This window comes from Euprymna scolopes, chromosome 20 (genome assembly GCF_053919585.1).
Source record: "Euprymna scolopes isolate OS-2025 chromosome 20, ASM5391958v1, whole genome shotgun sequence".
Taxonomy (NCBI): domain Eukaryota; kingdom Metazoa; phylum Mollusca; class Cephalopoda; order Sepiida; family Sepiolidae; genus Euprymna; species Euprymna scolopes.
The window spans coordinates 97,169,663-97,193,857 of record NC_136501.1 but is presented as its reverse complement, the minus strand read 5'-3'; the positions used below and the strand labels follow the sequence as shown (position 1 = coordinate 97,193,857).

The window sequence follows — 24,195 nt, the reverse complement described above, 5'->3', positions numbered from 1 at the left end:
TAAACATGGAGACTTATACACCCGAGGAAGATCCTCAGTTACGTCTAGAGCAATGATGCACAGAGAACATTCAAAATAATAACACTAGTCTGGTTAATAAAAAAAATACAAGTACACATTTGCTAGTATTCTCTTGCAATTAAGTAAGGAGAATTATTATATATGATTATACAAAATACGTCGCAGGAAGTATAAAAACAAATATTTTAATAACTTTTTTACCAATATTCCTTATTAGGATATATTAGTGTTTCACCAAATAAAAGTAAAACATATATTGTTAGCAAAGAAAACTAATCGCTGAATAGGAAAAATATAATTCTATAAATATAAAACGAGCAAATATGCGTCTACGAATAATTCTTTCGTATAACAGATATAATTAAATCAGGTTAAAAAGACAATTATCCGTGGAACGACTCAAGCATGTTACGGTTAATAAAATAAAACTTAACAATTTTTATTATTATTATTATTATTATTTTTATTACTACTATTATTATTATGGTTATCAAAGATTTTGATGTTTAAAACACTCGATAGTAATAAAAGATTTAAGGTTAAAAAATACAATTATCTGTGGAACGACCCTGGCAGGTTACGGTTGATAAAAAATAAAAATAAAATAATTTGCTATTTAAAAAAAAAATCGACAGTAATTTAAGAGTTAATGTTTTTAAAACCAGACTAGTGTGCAATTGCGTTTAATAAACATTGCTCTTTGTTAAAAAATTAAGTTTTTATGACTCGTGTGGTCTTTATAACCGGTAAATCTTAAATTATTATCGAGTGTTTCAAACAGTTATTTCCATTTGCATAACAGACAGGTTTGACAGACACCAAAAATGAATTCGAACTTTCAAACACCATTTCGACATAATTCCAAACACCTCAAGTCATGCCAGGACTTGCCACCAACAAGCCATAGAAGAGAAAAGAAAAATCATAACAAAAAAACTAATTACTTGAGGATTAAGATTTTATAAATCCAGATTATGAAAATAAGTTCAATTTTATTTTTTAATAAGTATCAACATTTATATAAAAACTGTTTTTTTTACTGTGTTGTTGTTCATGGAATGAAATCCTGCCTCAGAACCTGAAAAGATGTATCCATGAAGCAGATGTGCCAGGATATATGACAAACACTAGAACACAGCTGGTGCGAATAGACATGTCAAATTGAAAAGATTCCCACCAACTACAGAGCTAAACTATGTTTAAGGTCAATGTGAGACATTAATAACATGACAGGGACAATAAATTTTCCATTTCCATAATAACGGCGGACAACTCCCCAGGGGCCCTAGAAGATGTAAAAATGGGGAAACAGGACTAAGTAATCTATTATGAATGAACCAATAAAATCTTAAATTTAGTAACAAGTAGAAAATAATAGCAATACCATGGAACAACTAGAAAAAGGATGTTTAATAAAACACAAGATTATCAATTTGATCGAAAATGTAATACGAACAACTAAACTTCTTATAGAAAATATAAAACTGATGCAAATAATTATTTTTAAGGGGATTTAACATCACTGCAATTCATCCGGGACATGATGTCTTTAATAATATACTAATAAACTACAAACATCGATTAATATCACAGAGATTAACGGTTGAAACACCTAATGTACATGGATGACATGTCACATTTGCAAAACAAGTCCTGGGTAGAAGAAGAGAAACTAATTAACACACCCATATTTTTGGCGAGGATATCCCAATATTGTGTTGCGACATAAACTAGTTACAAATAAACGGAGATGAGGGAATTAGTTGAACATATCAGTTAAAGCAACAGAAATGAAAATCAACATAAAAAAAGAAGACTGTAAAAATTCCCGTAGGGAAATCTATATAAGAGAAACTTAAAAAAATATAAACACTTCAGCGGTGGCACTGGTAAAATAGTTCGGGCAGTTCATAAGTTTGGCCAAAATGAACTAAAGCGCCTAACCAGGACAGCCAGGAAAATAGACTATACACGGCGCTCAAATAATTCAAGTCTGTTACAAGTGAAGACGAAGTTAAAGGATACTTTGTATAAAAGACTAAGCAAATTACACGAAAGAATATGTAGCAAATATATACAATGCAGAACACCAAACATATATATACACATATATATGTGTAAATATACAAATAGAAACTCAGCTACATAAATATATGATGATGACGATTGATAGCGTCTTGTCAGACGAGGGGCACTCCCTCAGACACTTAATGTCCATGAGCCCAGAAATGACCTTTGTTTTCTTAGTCCTACAGTGAATTCACACGCTCACGCAGGCATGATACTGAAGACGGTCATTGAGATCAATTATTACATGTTTCCAGCATTTCAAGCCTCCATGCGTCATAACTTTTCCATCGCCACAGGACTATTTGTATAGACAAATGCCTGAGGGAGTATCTATACACAGGTGATGTTACAGAGTCTTAGCTTTGTACGACAGCTAAGTCTCTCTCTCGGTTCAAAATATTGAGATCCACAACAAGCAAGAGTAAGATAGCCAGCAACAAGTTAAACTGCAGACCAGCTTAATGCGGGTACTGGTCCCGCTTTATGTTTTTTTTTAAATCAGAGATTTGCTTCTCCTAGAAAGGTTGCCTTCACCACGGCTTAGGGCAGCCCTCTCCACCCCAACACACATGGTGCTAGTTGGCCGTTGACCCTGAAAAAGGGTCCATTCGCCCTTTGGAAGGTCTTGTTTTTAATCCTTCAGGGAGACTAGCCACCCTCCTCACCCAACAAATCTGGTGGGGGAACCAGTTTAGTCGCCGGTGACCCGACCATGAGGCAGGTAGTACTGGGTTCATGGTACCAGTAGCATATGACATGACACAGCATAAATATATATATATATATATATATATATACACACACACATATATATATATATACATATATACACCCACACATATACATATATATACACACCCACATATACATATATATACACACCCACATATACATATATATACACACACATATATACACACACACATATATATATACACCCACATATATATATACACCCACATATATACACACACATATATATATATATATATATATATATACAAACATATATATACACACACATATATATATATACACATATAGACACACACATATATACACATATGTATACACATATATAGACACACATATACACATATATATACACACACATATATACATATATATACACACACATATATACATATATACACACACATATATACATATATACACACACATATATACATATATATACACACACATATATACATATATATACACACACATATATACATATATATACACACACATATACATATATACACACACATATATACATATATATACACACCTATATACATATATATACACATATATACATACACATATATACACATATATATATATATATATATATGCATATATCTCAGATTAGTGCATTCTTGATATTAGCCACTTCATCGAAAAATTACAAGTCATCCTCATTTAAACATTTCAGAAGTTAAATCATTTTATTGCTTATTTTTTTTTTGCTGACGTTTCGATAACGTTTGTTCAATATTTATTGCGTATTATATTTTATTTTAAAAACTAAGCTTATTAGGGTGGAATTATGAATATAGAATTTTATTGAATTCACATTAAATTTCTTAAGAACCGGAAATTCATGAAAAGTTGTATTTCAATCACTTTATCTTTCATAATCAAATAAATAGGCATATTGTGCAACTAGCGATTATAGGCTTTGTATTTTTGGCCTTTTGTTCAAATAATTTAGGAGCGCAATTGTTGTTAAATATTAAGAATATTTCATTATAATTTTAAATCAGTTTTAGTAACTCCCTTTCGTTTAAAAATATCTAGACGCCAATCAGGAAAGAGTAGGTTTTGTCAGGTTGGCTATGGTATTGCAGGTAATAGGTTGATAAGCGACGATATTAATTACTAAAGATTTAATGACAAATAGCATTCGATTAATAATATTTTATTTTGAACGGTATAAACGAGTAATTAAAAAAAAACTGTTCATTAAATTGCCGTTTACCACCAAAAACACGGAAGCACTAATGAATATTTTTACCTTAGTTATATCAAGGTATATATTATCTTAGAACATTTTAGCCGTTTTGTTTGCACGGATTGAGAGGAAAAAGTAAGAACCGGTCAAATTTCGGGAACTATATTGTTTTTTTTGTCGTTTTTCTATGTGTGTATAACATTTATGAATACAATAAAGGATAATTGATAATGTCTAAATTTAATCCAAAATACTTAATCATTTTAAAACTTACTTTGCTATAATGCTTTTCCTCTCATTCTGAATCTGGATTAAGCGTATTCTATTATAATCAAATGACATTTTATTTTATTCAGCACAAGTAGGCCCCCTGGCGGTGTCTGGTCCTAAAATATGCATAAATACAGGTAGGTCATTAGAAAATCGGGAAATTTATCAACAATTTATTTTTATAAAGAAAAATGTTTACAAAGGTTTTCAAAGACAAATGTTATATTATACTCACCGATACGCAAAACGTTGTCCAAGCACTTCAACGATTTATTTTTTATGATACTCACACGGCACTAATCAAAAAATAGCAATCTCACATTTCATTCATGATCTAATCTAGCCTTCAAATTTCCCGCTTAAGAAACGGAGGCATGTTTTTTTCCCCCCGGACAGCTTTATACTTATAATAATTAAAAAAAAACAAAACAAAAAAAAACAACAATTATTCGTGCTGAGATACAAAACTAAAACTTAAATAGACTGATTCAAATATGATAGCCATTAGACCAACTTAACTCGATCTATGCAAAGTGTTTAAAATTTACTTATTTTTAATACTAAGAAAATGTTATGTGTTACGGTCGCACATTCGGGAAACAGTTAAAAAACAGTGTTCGAGTAATGATCTCTAAGCAGTCATTTTTCCGAATAACGGATAAAAACGTGTCCTACATGTCTGACTGCCATATATACAACACGTTAATTGTAGATAAGAAATATGTTGTGTGTATAGGTTGGGAAGTGTTCTCACACACACATTCTCATTTGTGCAGATAGAGTTGCTGGGGAAATCGTTAACTCTTATTTTATAATAGCTTGGTTACTGCAAAAATCTATTAGGATTAATACGTTTCGGAGTTCTGATACAAATCATCATTGACGGAGATTGTCATTATTCTATACGTATTAATTACTTAAAATTGAAAAGGGTCGAAAAAAAAAAGTAAAAGTATACAGATTTATTGTTTTTTTTTTCTTTTAGATCACAGTAAAATATAAAGTACTTACCTATTAAATTGATTCGGTTTCTTCTAACTTCAATAATTCTGAAAGAAAAAAAAAACAACGCTTAATACTGGAAGTGCAGTTTGAAATATGCATATTTCTATAGACGTATTAATTTTTATTTTTATTTCGGACTATTAGTCTCATCTTTATTAGTTGTTTTTGGATCTTTTTATTGGTTCACAACGTTGCGGCCAACTTCCTCTGGCCTTCGTCAGGTGGTAACCGCGATGGATAGGAACTTCGAATCTCCTAACAATCTCTATAAACGTGATATTCCTATTAAAAACAAATATATAACAAATAAATGTAATCAAAGGCAAGATAAGTTACTTTTCTACCTAACTGGATATGTTTTATTTTTTTTTATTTCATGTAACATGTTTATTCAGCTCGAAAAACATACAGGGTTTACCGATGTATTCGAAAATTGCAAATATTTATCGATTTTTTTTGTATCGATTCTTCAAAGCATGCCCTGTTTAATAATGGTCATGCATTATTCGGCTCGCTAAAAAGAAATTGTTAATTTATTTATCAAAGATTTTAAAATGTCTTTTTTCGTATAAATATTAAAAAAAAAATTTATGTTTTGCTTAATTTAAATTAATTATTTTACTTAACATATTCACTGAATTTCACACTTCAAGACTCAAAAACACTTTTTTCTATTAATTCAGGGATTATTTGCTTCCCTGCGAAAGCAATGGCGACAAAAGGTCGTTTATTTAATGTGGGGGATCAGCTCCTCTTAAGTTGTATCGAAAATTTACAATTGTCTCAGTATGAAGGGTTTCTTTTACATTGAGCAAGGACCAACTTTACTTAAGTGTCGTATCAGAACAGATTTTAATATTGGCCCGAAGGCAAAGAAAAGAAAAAAAAACGGCGATCCATTTTTCTTATTTATCAAGAAAGTACAACTTTCCCATATATAGGTCGTGGAACTGCATTCACTAGCAAACTAGCTAGTGAAATCTAGCTAAATTGCACATTATTTTAAAGATTCATTGTACTTAATCTCTTCCAAGTTTATTTGGTTTTCTCATGGAATGATCATCATTAGTTAACTATTAAGTTTAATTATACTCATACAGATATTCTATATGATTTGGACTTGCGGAATATTTGCGTAAAATGTTTATAGCAAACAGGTTTTATCCTGTATATATTTATGTATACGTATATATGTTTGTTTTACAAATTTTGCCTAGCAAAATTGCTATAGAGTTTTTAGTCTACAAACATGAAACTTCACATATAAAGTATTTGGACCCACGTGAAATTTTGTAATTTGATTTAAGCCCGGAAAAATCAATACAAATCTGAGCATAAAAATGATAGAAATTCGCAAAATAGAAGGCGAACGCGGCATTACGAATAAGCATGCAAACGTAGTAGGTATTGGTTCCGGTTTAAATTTTTAACCTTGCAGTAAAAATGTTTTCATAGCTCGGGCGATAAGGTCAAAGGAAAACGTAAATCGTAGGCTAAACGTTTTGATTTTGATTTGCAGTGCTGGCGCCCGAGTCACCACTTAGAATAAAACAAAATGGTTTAACCTTAATAATTATTATATATTAGGTTCAATCTATTATAATAAGTACGAAATCTGCATTTATCAAACTTTCATATTAAAGGGTATTTTATGACCGGGCTATGCCAGGCACTCTGCTAATTATTTCATAAATTTAATACGAAGTTCCGACAACGCGTGTTTCCTTAAGAGAACATATTTGCTAAAATATATTAAAGGCAAGTAAATGTAGAATTATAAATCAAACCTCAGAAAGAATCTGGAAAAATATTAAAAGATAACGTTTGCAACAGACGATTGGTAAATCTAGTCTCAATATTGCTTAGTCAACTTCTGCGAAACACGGGTCATCTGATTTACTATAGAACAAAGAATATTTTCAGTCTTGCCAAAAAAATAGCGGCCCCCTTATATACAGGATTTATATAGCTTTCACTCGATGCAGATATTAAACTATATGTAAACATCTAAAATGATAATTACTCGTACTATTTCAATTTGTTGAACAATGAGTATTATCTGAGTTTTATATGAATCAAATCTTCTGTGGATGTAAAGTTCGGCATTCTTTAGGTGTCACTTGTCGAGCTCCTAAACTTCCTGTGGAGCAGGGCAAGCTGAACAAAATGCATAACAATTTCTAATTTAATCAAAAAGCACTTCTTAGGACTTTATCTAAGTCATGTCCAACGAAACAAGAGAATCGTATCACCAATACTTTGATGAAGTTTAAAGTTTTAAATTACGGGCACATTTTCGAGTTCGACATAATACCTACAAGGTGCGAAAACAAAAAAAAATGAAAAACATCGCTGTACAAATATTAATCTAGACAATGCAATAAATTAGCCTTTTCGTGTTGAAGAAAATATGTAACAAAAAGTTTCCAATTAAAAAATAACAAGTCCGATAGAAATTAGTCGCATGTTCTCGTGTAATGAATGAATGCGTGAATATAGGATTGACATGAAATTCTTAAAAATAAACTAAAGTGACCGAAAAATGTGCTGAAATGACTTAAATAAAATGTAAATGACTTAGAATGATGTTAATGAACTCAAGGATGAATTGAATGACCTTAAGAATGAGTTGAATGCTTAAAAATAAATGGACTCCTTCAAAAACAACTTGAATGATCTGGAAAATGATTTGAATGACTTTGAGACTGCCTGGTTGTAAAGTGGGTGGTCATTTTACATTAAATTAATACAGACACGTGGCCCCCCTTAATAACAAAGTTACACACATAAGTGCAGAATGTAGTGAGAAGAGATACTACATTTTGATCTTGACCAAAAGGCCAAGAAAACTTAAAAAGCTAAGAAAAGCATATATTAACAACATACCTTTTATCTTAACCAAAAAGCCAAGCACAAAAGTGTGACGGACAGACCAACCAACAGACCGACTAAAAATACACGCGACTAAAAATACAGGCTACAGTTTAAATCTCCAACACTCAGTAAAGAGATTGAAAAAATAATTTCGTACCCCTAATAAACCATTTTCATGTAGTGTAGAATATAGTTTAGTGAAGTATTAGTCTTTCAGTTGTTCAGAACAAGAAGTATTTCAATTTTGTGCATCTACTTGAGGTAACACAACTTGTGGATGGTGCAGCCTTCCTCGTAAAAGCCATAGTGAGGAGATCTTATTTGGGCAGCGTATATTTAGTCACAGAGTAATTTAATGGAAAGTATTCACATGCAAGTTTGTTTTCACAAAGCCCTGTACAGGTAAAGTTCAGACATTCAAAAATAGCGTCTAGTAGGCATTCAAGTTCTATCCACTTATCAATGTAAGATTTCTTGTCGATTATAAAAGATATCTATAAATATAAAAGCGAAAATGTGTGCATGTATGTTCGTTTTTGTGTATGTCTGTAAAAGGCTTTTTACGCTGGACTTCTCAGTTGGCTCATTCCTTTAAACTTTTTATATGATGTCTGAATGATAATATCAAGAGTTACGAACGAGTCAACCTGATATTATCAATTCTTGGTACTTATATGAAAAAATTAGATACGCAAACTCTGTAAGAACACATTCAGATAAACCCTGTACCTCCGTGTAAAATCTTCAATAAACAGGTGCTGCCGTATCTCAGTGCAAAGGGAACTAACTCACATTTTTTTGTTTTTTTATATACAATCGTAAATATTTTGTACCAGCCTGGTTGTGTACGTTGTGCGGCGTTGCCCAACTATTTGGAGGTGAGTGTTGGGGGAAAAAAGAAAAAAAAATCGTGGTAGTTAGGCAGGCTCGACCCGTATCGCGAAGTAAAAGAACGTGAAAAATGTGACGTCTTTGCCGTTGCACCCCTCGTCAAACTAGAAGTGACATTTTAATTAAGATGTGATGTTTTAATTAAGCATACTCCCACAGAGGGGATGACTTTCGAAAATATCGGCGAAACAAGCGAGTCCTTGTATAAAATGTCCAATTGTGGGCGAAGGAATTAATGTTTTAGCCAATTTTTCGATATTTGTTTTCCAAACAGGCGATCTTCAAAACTATCGCAAGAAAATCTGTCACAAGTTTTAGGCAGACATACAGACATACATACATAAACAGGCAGGTGAGATTTGTATTATAGACAATTGTATATAGATATGTAGATAGATATTAAGATGGATGGATTCTCAACGTGTCCATTTTATTCTTTTTCGGTTTCTTTACTTACATACTAAAGTATGTCGTATCACAACCCGCGAGCGAATGCCACATTGACAAATTACCACCTACTCTTGTGACCTGGACAAATGGATTTTCAATTCTGGAAACTCTAAACCATAAATTACCGGCAGAGGCGGAATTTCACCAATGCTATTACTTTCTTAATGGTCGACACTTCTTGTTGACATAATAAATCAAGAAAACAACACGCTGTGCCGTGTTTCAGATGGATAATTTCGGAAACCATGCCGTTAGAAAATCTATTTTTACAGGAAATTAACAGTATTCTTTTTTCGTTACACAATTCGATCCCATAGATAAAGACGCATAGATACAAACATAGCAATCCGCACACATAACTAAAACAGAAGATACATACGTAGTTCAACAGTGCTGTCAAATTCCCATGTTTCCTATGAGACTATTGGGAGAAATACTGAGAAGTGAAATAGACATTATCTCCTCTCTCTCACTCTCTCTTCGCATTTTGTTCAATAAATATTAACACTTACTTGTGTACCTACACATACATCTCACGCTCAATCAGTTATACATGTAAGGAAGGAGAGAATAACTAACCGGACGTGAAATCGACGTCTATATTTGTCAGCCTTACCGCCGTTGGTTAAATAATAAAAAGATTAAACGAAACTGCACAAGTGGTTAAAAATTTACATATATATATATATTACGCCTAAATCTAGGAGCAAGTTCGAACAGTACTGCCTAGACTGGCATTGACTAAGACTACACAGATCGTAGTTAACATCCGATTGACAACTACTAAGTTAATCGCATTAAAGACTAGTAACCGTCACGGCATTTCTTAAACCACCATCGCGCTTTGCGTTCAGTAGCAGTTCATTAGGCAAAATATTCGTTTTTATCGCAGGCTTTTTCAGTAGCTTCTCGGCATACTTTGAATTCAAATAAGATAATAGTGCGATTATTTCTATCTTGTATTTTTGTTCTAAAAAAAAAATAATTAATACATAAATAATTTTAAACGATTGTAGCTCCTATCTTTACATCATCAACGCTCTGATCCCCAGCTGGTATCAATTGAAATGGATGGCTCTCGTCTAGGAGAAGCCCCATGTTTTGACAAGCTTCTGGGTTTGACCTTTACTCCTGATCTGAAATGGAACACATAAGTCTATTGCCAAGATCGCTGGAAAAAATTGTGGGATCCTTCTACCGCCCTAGAAAATCTCACTACTGATGCAATTCTCTATCTATATAAAAGCCAAGTACGTCCAAGGATAGAGTACTGCTGCCACATTTGGGCAAGAGATGCTAAAAATACCCATCCTTCCTTGAGAGAGTACAAAATGGTTTCCTGGTTTAGTGGAGGATGCCCTTTTTGTCCTCTATGCCACCTCTCTCCCACAGAAGAGACGTTGCGAGCCTATCCTTGTTTTATCGTTATTTCCATTGTAGGTGCTCGTCTGAGCTCTAATCTCTACTCCCCTACCCAATCTTTCACGATAAATACCCGTCTAGCTGAAGCCACTGTCAATTTTACTGACTATTTGTTCCTAAATCAAAATGTAGATTCCATGCACAAAGCTTTCCTAGAACTGCACGCCTGTGGAACTCCCTACCGCTTGCCCGTTTCCCGCCTGACTTCAACATGGATGTCTTCAAGACCAACATAAACACATTCCTATTAACCGCCCCCTTAAGTAATGGCAGTTTATCAAATCTCGAATACTAATGAATACTGCAACACTATCCCATTGATTACTGTGCACAAAATAACTCTTATCCCTGAGTCGATTCTGCCCCTTGAGTGGTGACCTTCATGTAAAAAAAAAACAAAAAAAAACAAACGATTATATATGGCGAAAACCGCTGTTGAAATGATATCTAAAATAAAGTTAATTAAAGTTTATTTGCAAATAACTCATTTTAAATCTAAAATTTTTTGCAAGAAACGTCTTCTGAATCTATTATATATTGTGTGACAAAAAGGGTAATATTGGTTTTGTTAGCTACTGTTTTGCTTTTTTATCTTTTTTTTATTTCCTTTTCTTATATTTTTCTATATTAGCTATCTTGTTTTATTTTTATTAATAATAACACTTTCATAATCCGTGTGGTATGTTAGTTTCTAAGTTTTTCATGTATTTTTTATTACCAGTAGTTACTCATATATATTATGTACATATTTTTATCAATAGATGTTTTTGTTTTTAGCTGTACTCATTCCCTGCTCTGTTTACTCCCGTGTTTTTCCCCTCTCTTCCTATTTTCTTTTTTCCATTATACAGAATCCTGTTTCTTTTCCCTTTATCTATTTCCACAAACACCATAATCCCCACGCATCCCTTCTGTCTTTCTCGCATATATTAAATAAACTTTATTTTTCTTTCTTTTATTTTGACAAAGACATCACAAATTATGAATACTCAGAGGCCCCTAGAGGATAAGTGTTAAAGGGTTTATAGTAGTCAATTTGACAATATAGTAATGGTTAGTAATGGGAAACTTGTAAATTTAAGTAGCACGGCTAATCAAGGTCTTGTTTACGTTGAACATGAAGACAACCATATTGTATGAGCTGGAAAGCAGGCAAACGGAAGAGAGTTCCAAAAGCGCGCAGTTCTAAGAAAGAAGCTGTGTTTATGGAATCTACGTTTAGGTTTAGCCACAGATAAATAGTATGGGAAATTATTTGTCGTGTTTTCAGTAAGACGAGTGTTTCCCCATGAAAGTATTGTGGCGAAGGGATAACAGATTGCAGCTCAGACGAGCATCGAAAATGAGGATTAAGAAGAGACAGACTCGCAGCAGCTCTTCTGTCAGAAGGAGTTTGCGGGAGAAGATAAAAAACTCATCTCTTACTGCATCTTGAACAGAAGCGTGCCTTCTATGCCACCTATCATCAATGGACCTGAGGTCATCAGACAAGGTCAGACCATTGGCCAAGTATTTTGCAGCTGATTCTACCCTATGCGACAATGGCCATCAATTCCCTGTATTTCCTCCTATTACAAACAACGCGCTATGCAACATACAAATATCTGTGCGTGAGGTAGTCAAGCTAATCAAGAACCTGGATTCCGGTAAAGCAACTGGCCCTGACGGCATTCCAGTTATAGTGCTGAAAAACCTCCAACCAGACCTTGCCCCCATACTTACAACACTGTATAAGCGTTGCCTTAAAGAGAAGTGCTTTCCAACGCCCTGGAAAACCTCATCAGTATGCCCTGTATTTAAGAATTCATGTGATAAATAATCTCTCTCAGTACAAACCAATAAGTCTCCTGTGTGTCATGAGTAAGTTGTTAGAATCCATATTAAATAAAGGAGTAGTCAACCACCTCAACAGAAACAACTTTCTTAGTGACATGCAATATGGTTCCCGCTTTCCAAGATCTACAGCAGATATGTTAACGGTTATATCACATAGGATAAGTGAATCTCTTGACAAAGATTTCCTTTACAGGCCAATTGCTCTTGACATATCCAAGGCTTCGGATAAGGGCCTACTTCACAAGATTTCCAGCTACGGTATTACTGGAAATGTTTTCTTAATCATTAAATCATTCCTCTCTGATAGGTTCGTAAGAGTAGTGGTTTATGAGCAAAAATCAGAGGCCCACAGTATTAATGCTGGAGTCAATCCTGGGCCCAACTTTCTTCCTCATCTACATCAATGATCTCCAGAAACACATATTTAAATCGTTCGTTGACATCTATGCTGAAGACACGACAATCTATGGCAACACATCAAAGGCCGTAAATAACAACGTTCTCTCTGATTCTCTCTCCTGATCTCGAGCGCATGGTACAATGGGGGAAGATGTGGCTGGCCACTTTTAATGCATCCAAAACGAAGCTTCTATCTTTACATCAACGCTCTGATCCTATCTGGCATCGATTGAAATGGATGGCTGTCGTCTTGGGGAGGCCCCATGTTTTGATAATCTTCTGGGTTTGACCTTTACTCCTGATCTGAAATGGAACACGTACATAAAATATGTTGCCAGAGACGCTGAGAAAACGGTGGGATCCTTCTACCGCTTCAGAAGATATCTGACTACTAATGCAATTCTCTATTTGTATAAAAGCCAAGTACGTCCACGGATAGAGTACTGCTGCCACATCTGTGCAGAAGCTGCTAAAAACAGCCTATCCTGCCTTAAGAGAGTACAAAAAAGACTTCCTGTTTTAGTGGGGTATGCCCTTTTCTCCTCCCTGCAGCCTCTCTTCCACAGAAGAGACATTGCGAGTATGTCTTTATTTTATCCTTATTTCCATGGCAAGTGCTCGTGTGAGCTCCAATCATTCGTCGCCGCCTCGCCAATCTTTCACGAGGAACACCCGTCTGGCTGAAACTACTGTCAATAAGTGTTCCAACTCTTTATCTATGCCTAAATCCAAACGTAGATTCCATGAGCAGAACTTCTTCTCAGAAGTGCACGATTGTGGAACTCTCTTCCGTTCGCCTGTTTCGCACCTAATTACAACTTCTCTTCCAATCCAACAAACAAATTCCTTACAAACCGCTTCCTTAAGACACTATAAAATCTCCAATACTAATGATTACTACAATACCATCTCATTGCTTACTGTACACACAATAACCCTTGTCCCTGAGTGGCCCCCGGGCCTTGATAAGTGATGACCCCCATGTAAAAAAAGGCTACGGAGTCTGTTTTGAAGTCTATCAAGGGAAAATAATCCTTTCCACCCAGATGTCGCAACAGTACTTCATCATTTCACGTACCTAGCTGTTATATACGTAGAAATTTTCATCGCCATTGAGATAACTAATAAAGATATAATTATTCTTAATGAGCGGTGTAAGCGCGTAGGAAAAAAGATTTGATAGGTTCGTAGGCTGGAACACGAAGACTTGAGGTGAGGGCGGAAAAGAAGCGTGACACGTTACCACTACGCTCAGACAACGGAGATAGTGAGAATGGTTGAAAGTAAACGCGTTTAAATACGAACTTGGTTAAATGTAGGTCTGGTTTTCGAGGTCAAACATTATACCATAGAGAAATAAATGTATGCAGAGCCAGCTAAACTTTACGCTTAGCTTACATAACAAGGGAAGTGTCCAAGTAAATAGCAATTGCAAGATATGTCGGGTTTCCCCCGCATTGATCTAATCTAATTGTCTCTGGACATCCCTAGCGGGAAAACCAAGGAACCGATTCTTTTCTATGAGTTTTTCTTTATTTATACTAAAAATAAAAGAAAACACACGGTACCACTGGTAAGCGTGAAGTTTAGAAAATAAAAGTCGCAAAAAATAAAAGATAGACACAACCTACACTCGTAAATCAAGGATGTTATAATCTAGAAAGTATATAAATGTTTTAAGACGTAATACATCCCGAAAAAAGGTTTTGCTGAACATACAATAAATGCACACTCCCACACATTTTTGATATTATATAATTAGCGTGGATGCCTGGCGTTGTCCGGGTGTTTGTCGGTTTAAACGAAAAAAAGTTTTGGTAGGCACGAACTAGAAGTTTTGAGGTTAAAGTGGATACAAGTGTGAAAATATACTGACATCTTACCGCTAGGCCACGAGTGAACAGGAAGTGAAAATTGTTATAAATTAACGACTAATTAAGTGACAGGTGCGTAAATTTCATAAGGTCTAACATCATGCGAGTTAACTTTGGCTTCAAGCCAGTTTGTTTCTCCTCTGTTTGGGAAAACAATCTCCCCATAAAAAGGGGAGTTTACAAATGAATAGCAATTGTCTGATATAAGTCCTATTTCCCGCATTGATCAAAGTGAATTGCTTGTGTCGACGTCCCCCGTGCGAGTGCAAGGGTTCCTAATTTTTCCACGGGTTAATTTCGTTTTTTTATGCTGAAAAGCCACACAAACACGCGGGGATTTAAAAAAAAATCGCGAAAATAGCCTGTAAAATTCGCCCAAATAAAAGATACCCACGAGCTCGTTACGTGAATCGGAGTTATTACAATCTAGAGAGCATATAAAAAAGTTCAGAACGCCCCCCTCGAAGAAGCCTTTCCTCGGGCATACGCAAAAAAGGCGCACACACGCACTAACACATGTTGCCTATATATATATATATATATATATATATATATATATATATATATATATATATATATTAGATGTAATGTTATTTCCTGATGAATTTTTGAATAATTGTATAATATCTTTCGATTGGACGCTGTCCAGCTTAAAATATCTATATAGCCCTAATCTGGAAATATTGAACGAAATGCATATTTTACGTAACAGTATAATAATGTGCATGTAAAAATTAAGAATCAATCCCAACAACGCTTAAATTATTGTCAAATAAAATGATAAATTACTTTGCATGATAAAATAAAAGAACATAAAAAGAGGAATATTAATAGAATGAACAGAGATAGGCTATAAGCGTGCAGCAATCACATTCGCGGAAGATTCCAATAAAACCGAACAGCGTTGGCCACTGTTTTCCTAATTAAGTTTATTGAATTTTGCCAAGCATTGAAAACAGAACAAAAAAAACACACACACACACAACTGACGAATTTGAAGACAGTAAAATTGCAAATAAAATTAAATATCGAAATAAAAAAAAACACGGATATTTCACGAACAAATGAAAAACGACAACAATAGAAAAGCGAGACAGGTAAAGAGGGTCTATCTCAACGAGTCCCGTAATGATGAGATGATTAAAGCGAATGTGTCCACAGGCAAACATCTTTTATATTAATTTTAACTTTTAAATGTTCATGTTATCTTCACATTTTTAATCGAAAAGCATAATCTTGTTTCATAGAATACAACTTGTTTCTTTTTCTATTTAATTAAAATCTGTTGTGAAGATTTTTGTTTTTCGTTCATTTGCTCTTTAACATTTCAGTGAATAACTTAAAGTTTGCCATAGCGTTTTTTTTATTATTATTATCGAACTCCCCTAAGCATTTCTGTTGCTTTGGTTGCAAACGTAAAAGCACTGTTCTCGTTAAAGCTTGCTTGTGATGACGATTGCCAGCGTCTGAGGGCAGTTTAATGGGAATTAAACAATTTCAGTTTTCTGCCAGGAATATTACATACGTACAAATCATATAAAACATGTACAAAAAATAGCAGATTGTCATGGAAATTAAATACAAAAACCCCGCATAGTTCATAATTCATATTATAATCTTGACATAAGTTTTCTATCATATAGATCTTCCTGCTATGTTTTCAAAGGTATTAAGTCACACTGTTTTGGGGCATAAAACATAAGTTGTAGTAATTGTCACATATCTGGATAGCATTAATGAAGTGCACTTTAAATAATGAAATATACCGCATGAATGATAATTCGCTTGTACAGAATTTTCATAAAATGCATATGCTATCAGGAATCCAAAAAAAAATTTCCAAGATAAGGCCCAATATTCAAATAACTCGCTTCTTCGACATAATCACAAGTACTTATTAGAAAGTACTTTGACAAACTGCAGAAAAGTGAGGGGTAGATAAGAGATATGATATACGCATTTATATCAAACACGAATTAAAATGCACAATAAAATACGAAACATTTCTGGTTTTTATTCAAAGTAGTTTTATGAAAGTTTATATGGGGGTTTAAATTTTGTGCTTTACTGTATTAGATATGTGTACATAATACATAATCATTGAGGTCCCCTATTTTAAGTTAGTCCAAATATATGTAGCAGAAGTCGCACGGCGCATCTACTGAACTTTTAAGAAAAACTAAAAACTGCTTCTCAAATCCGAAATCGATTACGCTAATTAAGCGCGAATCTTATACAGTGTACCAAAATTGTCCAATGAAATGAGATGGGTCTCTTATATAGAACAGATATCTACTCCGATGTACGGAAGCCTTGTATAGTTTACCACCCTATCAATCTAAATTTAAAAATCAATTGAAGAATAAATCTTCAATGTTATAAAACATTTTTCACGTGATTATATTTAATATAAAATATTTGACATAACACAAAAACGTAAAATTGAGATACAATTTTAGTGGCAGTCTTGAAAATAAATTAATGCACAATCACAAAAAAAGCTAATTAACACAGATGTATAGAGAAAGTAATATGCAATTAAAGTATATAACTTTGAATAATCGGGATTGTCTACACAGTAGAATGTTCGTGTAAATTCTTTAGTATATAACGCAACAATCGACACCAACAAATATCAAAAAATATCAATTTTTTTAATCGCATGGTAGATACATTTTAAAGAAAGAAAATCCGTTGATAATACAAACTATAAAAGCAAAACACTTGTATATTATTAACCGATTAAACAAAATTTTAATACATTCGAGTGTATGTATAGTAAGTAAAATAATTAGAAAATACATCAATTGTAAAAAGTATTTATGAAGATAAAAGTAAAAAAAAAAAAAAATGACCGACGGAGTGCAAAATTGAATATTAAGACATAAAGAGTATTAGAGAAATAGATTGATAAATAGTTTGGCTTTGATGCAGAGAAAAGTATTTTCTAGAAGACACGAGGAAGCAGAATAGTCTATCTTTTGTTTTGATCATATTTAAAAAATAAGAAAACTTTGCGGACAGTCTGAGCGCCATTGCATTCTTGTTTGAGTATTGTCGTCGGCAGTCGAGTGATACAATCTTTCATAAGATTGATGTCAAGTGAATATATATATATATATATATATATATATATATTTATATTTAACCTACACGCATATATACACATATTTAAATACAGCTTATATATATATACACACCCAGACACATTTAAATACATATATACACACATTAAAATACAAATATATATATATATATATATATATATATATATACATATTTATATATATACGCATATATACACATTTAAATACCAATATATACACAGATATTACATACAAATATATAGACACAATACAAACTAATATATAACATTAAATAGATTACATACAAACCTATATATACAAACTAACATAAAAATATTAATACACACATGCATGCAAATATTAATATTCACACCCAGTTCATGCAAACATTAATATACACACCCATTACATGCAAACGTTAATATACACACCCATTACATGCAAACGTTAATATACACACCCATTACATGCAAACGTTAATATACACACCCATTACATGCAAACGTTAATATACACACCCATTACATGCAAACGTAAATATACACACCCATTACATGCAAACGTAAATATACACACCCATTACATGCACACATTAATATACCCACCCATTACATGCAAACATTAATATACCCACCCATTACATGCAAACATTAATATACCCACCCATTACATGCAAACATTAATATACCCACCCATTACATGCAAACATTAATATACACACACATTGCATGCAAATATTAATACACGCCCACGAACAACACGCAATTATACACACGCATAGATATTACATACAAATATATACACAGATATTACATACAAATATATACACAGATATTACATACAAATATATACACAGATATTACATACAAATATATACACAGATATTACATACAAATATATACACAGATATTACATACAAATATATACACATATATTACATACAAATATATACACAGATATTACATACAAATATATACACAGATATTACATACAAATAGATTCACAGATATTACATACAAATATATACAGATATTACATACAAATATATACACAGATATTACATACAAATATATACACATATATTACATACAAATATATACACAGATATTACATACAAATATATACACAGATATTACATACAAATATATACACAGATATTACATACAAATATATACACAGATATTACATACAAATATATACACATATATTACATACAAATATATACACATATATTACATACAAATATATACACATATATTACATACAAATATATACACAGATATTACATACAAATATATACACAGATATTACATACAAATATATACACAGATATTACATACAAATATATACACAGATATTACATACAAATATATACACAGATATTACATACAAATATATACACAGATATTACATACAAATATATACACAGATATTACATACAAATATATACACAGATATTACATACAAATATATACAGATATTACATACAAATATATACAGATATCACATACACATATATAGATATCACATACACATATATAGATATTACATACAAATATATACAGATATTACATACAAATATATACAGATATTACATACAAATATATACAGATATTACATACACATATATACACAGATATTACATACACATATATACACAGATAATACATACACATATATACACAGATATTACATATATATATATATATACACAGATATTACATATATATATATACACAGATATTACATACACATATACACAGATATTACATACAAATATATACACAGATATTACATACAAATATATACAGATATTACATACAAATATATACACAGATATTACATACAAATATATACACAGATATTACATACAAATATATACACAGATATTACATACAAATATATACACAGATATTACATACAAATAGATTCACAGATATTACATACAAATATATACACATATATTACATACAAATATATACACAGATATTACATACAAATATATACACACATATTATATATACACACATATTATATATACACACATTATATATACACACACTATATATACACACACTATATATACACGCATATAAATATTACATGTACATAAATATTACATATACATAAATATTATATGTATGCACATATAAATATTACATATGCATATAAATATTATATATATGCACAGATGAATATTACATATATATATGCACAGATAAATATTACATATATATATGCACAGATAAATATTACATATATATATGCACAGATAAATATTACATATATATATGCACAGATAAATATTACATATATATATGCACATATAAATATCACATATATATATATGTACATATAAATATTACATATATATATATGTACATATAAATATTACATATATATATATATATATATATATGTACATATAAATATTACATATATATATGTACATATAAATATTACATATATATATGTACATATAAATATTACATATATATATGTACATATAAATATTACATATATATATGTACATATAAATATTACATATATATATGTACATATAAATATTACATATATATGCACATATAAATATTACATATATATGCACATATAAATATTACATATATATGTACATATAAATATTACATATATATGTACATATAAATATTACATATATATGTACATATAAATATTACATATATGTACATATAAATATTACACACATACATATATATATATATATATATATATATATATATATATATATACACACATATCACATACAAAAATATTACATACACATACCTAGATGTGTTATATATGTACACTCACATATTACATACCCACATTTACGATCAGAGGTGTATATATATATATATATATATATATATATATACACACATAAATATATACGTGCATACACATATATACTTATGCATGTATATACCTATATACACGCATATACATACTTGCGACAATTGCTTAACCTAACAGACTCCAGCCAACTCAACGTTTATTACAACTCTCAAAACACTTGCTGGATGAATCGTCAGTGACACGCAACTCACGCCTCTTAAGTCAAAGTTGACTTTCAAACCAACAGTTGATTGGCACTCTGCCACAGATGCGACAGACAAGGTTGAGTATTCAAAAATTGTTACTTCTGCTTTTAATGTTCTGTCTCTCTCACTCTTCTACAAAAGTTTTCCTGTTAATGCAGTCAGATTTCGAGATGCATTCCATCACCTTTCCAACTGTTTAACGCACCATGTGAAACTGGCAATGCCCCAAGTCGGGGTCCCTTAAGCCCAGTATGAAGTATTCAGTCCCATTCAAAAACGTCAGATCCACCTCTAACTAGAATTTACCATTCGGACCGTCATTTTCCTATAGTTTTCCAAATCTGAACAGGGGTCCAGAGGGTCATTCTTGGGTAATACTGAGGATGTTTCTCAGGCTTAAACTAACTGTAAAACAACCGCTTTGATAGCCTTTTATCCTCCATTTAATCATCGTGACTAACCCATCGGGACTGATTCCTCATCACAATCGCTTTAACGCTAAAACACTCAGCTTTCTTGAGAAAGTCTTTGTCAGGATTCAGGGACTGACATTTTATTCGGAATTCGGCCAAAGAATTTTCGATAGAATCTATGAAGTGTTTGGTAAGTGCCAAAACTGGTTAGTCGAGAACATTGGTGAGAAAATTTTGACAGAACAAAAACACCCGTCGAGTAGATACTTTTTTGGGTTTTGCCAGAAATCCCACGAAAACCCCACAGCTGCATATATACTATTGCAATGCCGTGTTGACCTGAATGTGAAAACGAATCTCCGCATCCAGTAAGCCATATCTGGAGACTGTGATACCTAAGTACACACATTTGTCTAAAAGATTGCACTTTCTTTCCTTGACATAGATATTTAGTTCAATGTATAGAGTACCAGGTGCAGAGGTTATCATTTTCGTCTTAACGCTGATAATTAAGACAAATGCACAACATGCGGTTAGAGAACAATTCATTATATCTTGCATATGCCGTTCTGAAGGCGGCATAAAATCAATATCATCAGCATAAAGTTGTTCTTTGACAAACCCCCCAGACGTTTTTGACTAGGTGTTTAATCTTTCAAGATATAATAGTTTTCCAGCAGATCTAAAGCGAAGAAAAACAGTTTGTTTCAATCTTTACATTTGTATGCAAAAAACATTGCGAATTAAATGAAGAATAGAGTTCAAGCTCGAATATCTCCCGGTTCCCCACCGTTGTAAACAGACACCTCCCTAGCTTATTGCCGGCATATGTACCACGAGCCTTTATGCTTGTTTGGAGTTTTGAACCACCTTTGAAAAATTAGGAGGATACCCAATTTTCCAAATAATTACACACAATGCCTCTCTTTAATGTGTAAAACACTTTTGTAAGGTCCATAAATACTTGAAAAAGAACTTTTCTTGCCGATGTATAGAGCATTATCCCACGATCGTTATAACAATAAGATTTTGTGTCTCACCCCTTGAAGAGAGAAACCAATTGTTCATTTATCCAATCTTGTGCTGTTGGTGAACACAGAACAAGACTTAAATAAAAATGTGCAATACATTGGTTACATTCTTAGCTCCGTGTTGAAGCAGCTCAATATAAATGCAGGCTGGCATATTCGCTATCTTTTTTCATAAATATGACAACCTCATCAACTGAGATTAACTCATCCATGTGATAGAGAATGTCAATTTGAGGTAGACTATTAACGGCATTTTCATCAACACATAGTCCGTTGAAAAACTAACCAGAAAGTGTCCCCTCCATCGATCTCTTATTTTGTTTCGATCTTTGATGGGGGTTCACTCGTTTTCAGACAGTAAACGTGCATAAGAATTTATTGGGCCAAACACCTGTTTCAGAACAATATATATGTATTTGCGGTTGTAAGCAGAGCAAATATTTGCAGATAAATTGAACCATATCCTATACATAGATACACACATATATGCGTGTACACAATTATACATACATGCACACATTCAACTGGCGAATACATATTATATATACACACACTGGAACTAAGAGTTTAGTGTATGATTAAAAAATCTCGAGCTTTCTTATATGGTGGGGGTCCAAAATTAATGCATATTTAGATTCCACCTGAATGGATCACAGGGATTGCAAATCGTATTGACTGAGCTCATACATTTATAATCTAAACATTTTAATGTTATATAGTAAATATATATATTTTATAATTCTAAGACAGCAAAGAGTAGCATTGACCGAACTCTGACGCATGATCCTTAGTGAAGTTCTAGCAAGGTGCATTAACAACGTAATATGTATAAAATTAAAGCTGGTGCACAAAAAGATCGCTGTAGATCTGCAACTTTTGGAGTGAAAAATATGAGGGGTTTTAAACTATTTGGTATGATGCAGTCATGCGGCAGTCTTAATCTTTACGAAGTTATTGTTCACCGATTAATAAATTTGCGATTAATAACTCGGTAAATAATCGAAAGATTGTATTCGAAACTCATTTCGGTATACTTTTACAGCAATTTCGGACATTAACACGGCAAAATGTACAAGACGAGAAATTTACAATGTGAAGGAGAGCGCAACGAAGATGAAATATCATGACCATCCTCGGAGCAAAGATATTTCCATGCAATTAATAGCATTCGCTTGATTTAATTCTAAATTTAGTCATGAGGTGTTTATATTCGCAAGGCTGGACTCGACGGGAAACTGTGTACAATACGCCTGGGATAACAATTTGGTGTATTCGAATTTCGTGCGAAAAAAACTAACTGAGACACGATTAAACTGATTTACTACCGCAAATTAAACAGATGAACTATATTAAATCGGCTTTACTTGACACAATATCACCGATTGACTAGACACAATATCACCGATTGACTAGACACAATATCACCGATTGACTAGACACAATATCACCGATTGACTAGACACAATATCACCGATTGACTAGACACAATATCACCGATTGACTAGACACAATATCACCGATTGACTAGACA

General features: G+C 32.5%; 1 long non-coding RNA gene across 2 annotated transcripts in view; it reads right to left on the bottom strand.

Annotated features, from left to right (window-relative positions):
* Positions 1–24,195, bottom strand: part of LOC145241551 (uncharacterized) — a 1,723,551-nt gene that overhangs the window by 775,319 nt on the left and 924,037 nt on the right. For both annotated transcript variants that reach the window (XR_013862573.1, XR_013862574.1), the window contains exon 4: positions 5,333–5,370. This is a non-coding gene — a long non-coding RNA (uncharacterized LOC145241551). The remainder of the gene's footprint in view (positions 1–5,332; positions 5,371–24,195) is intronic.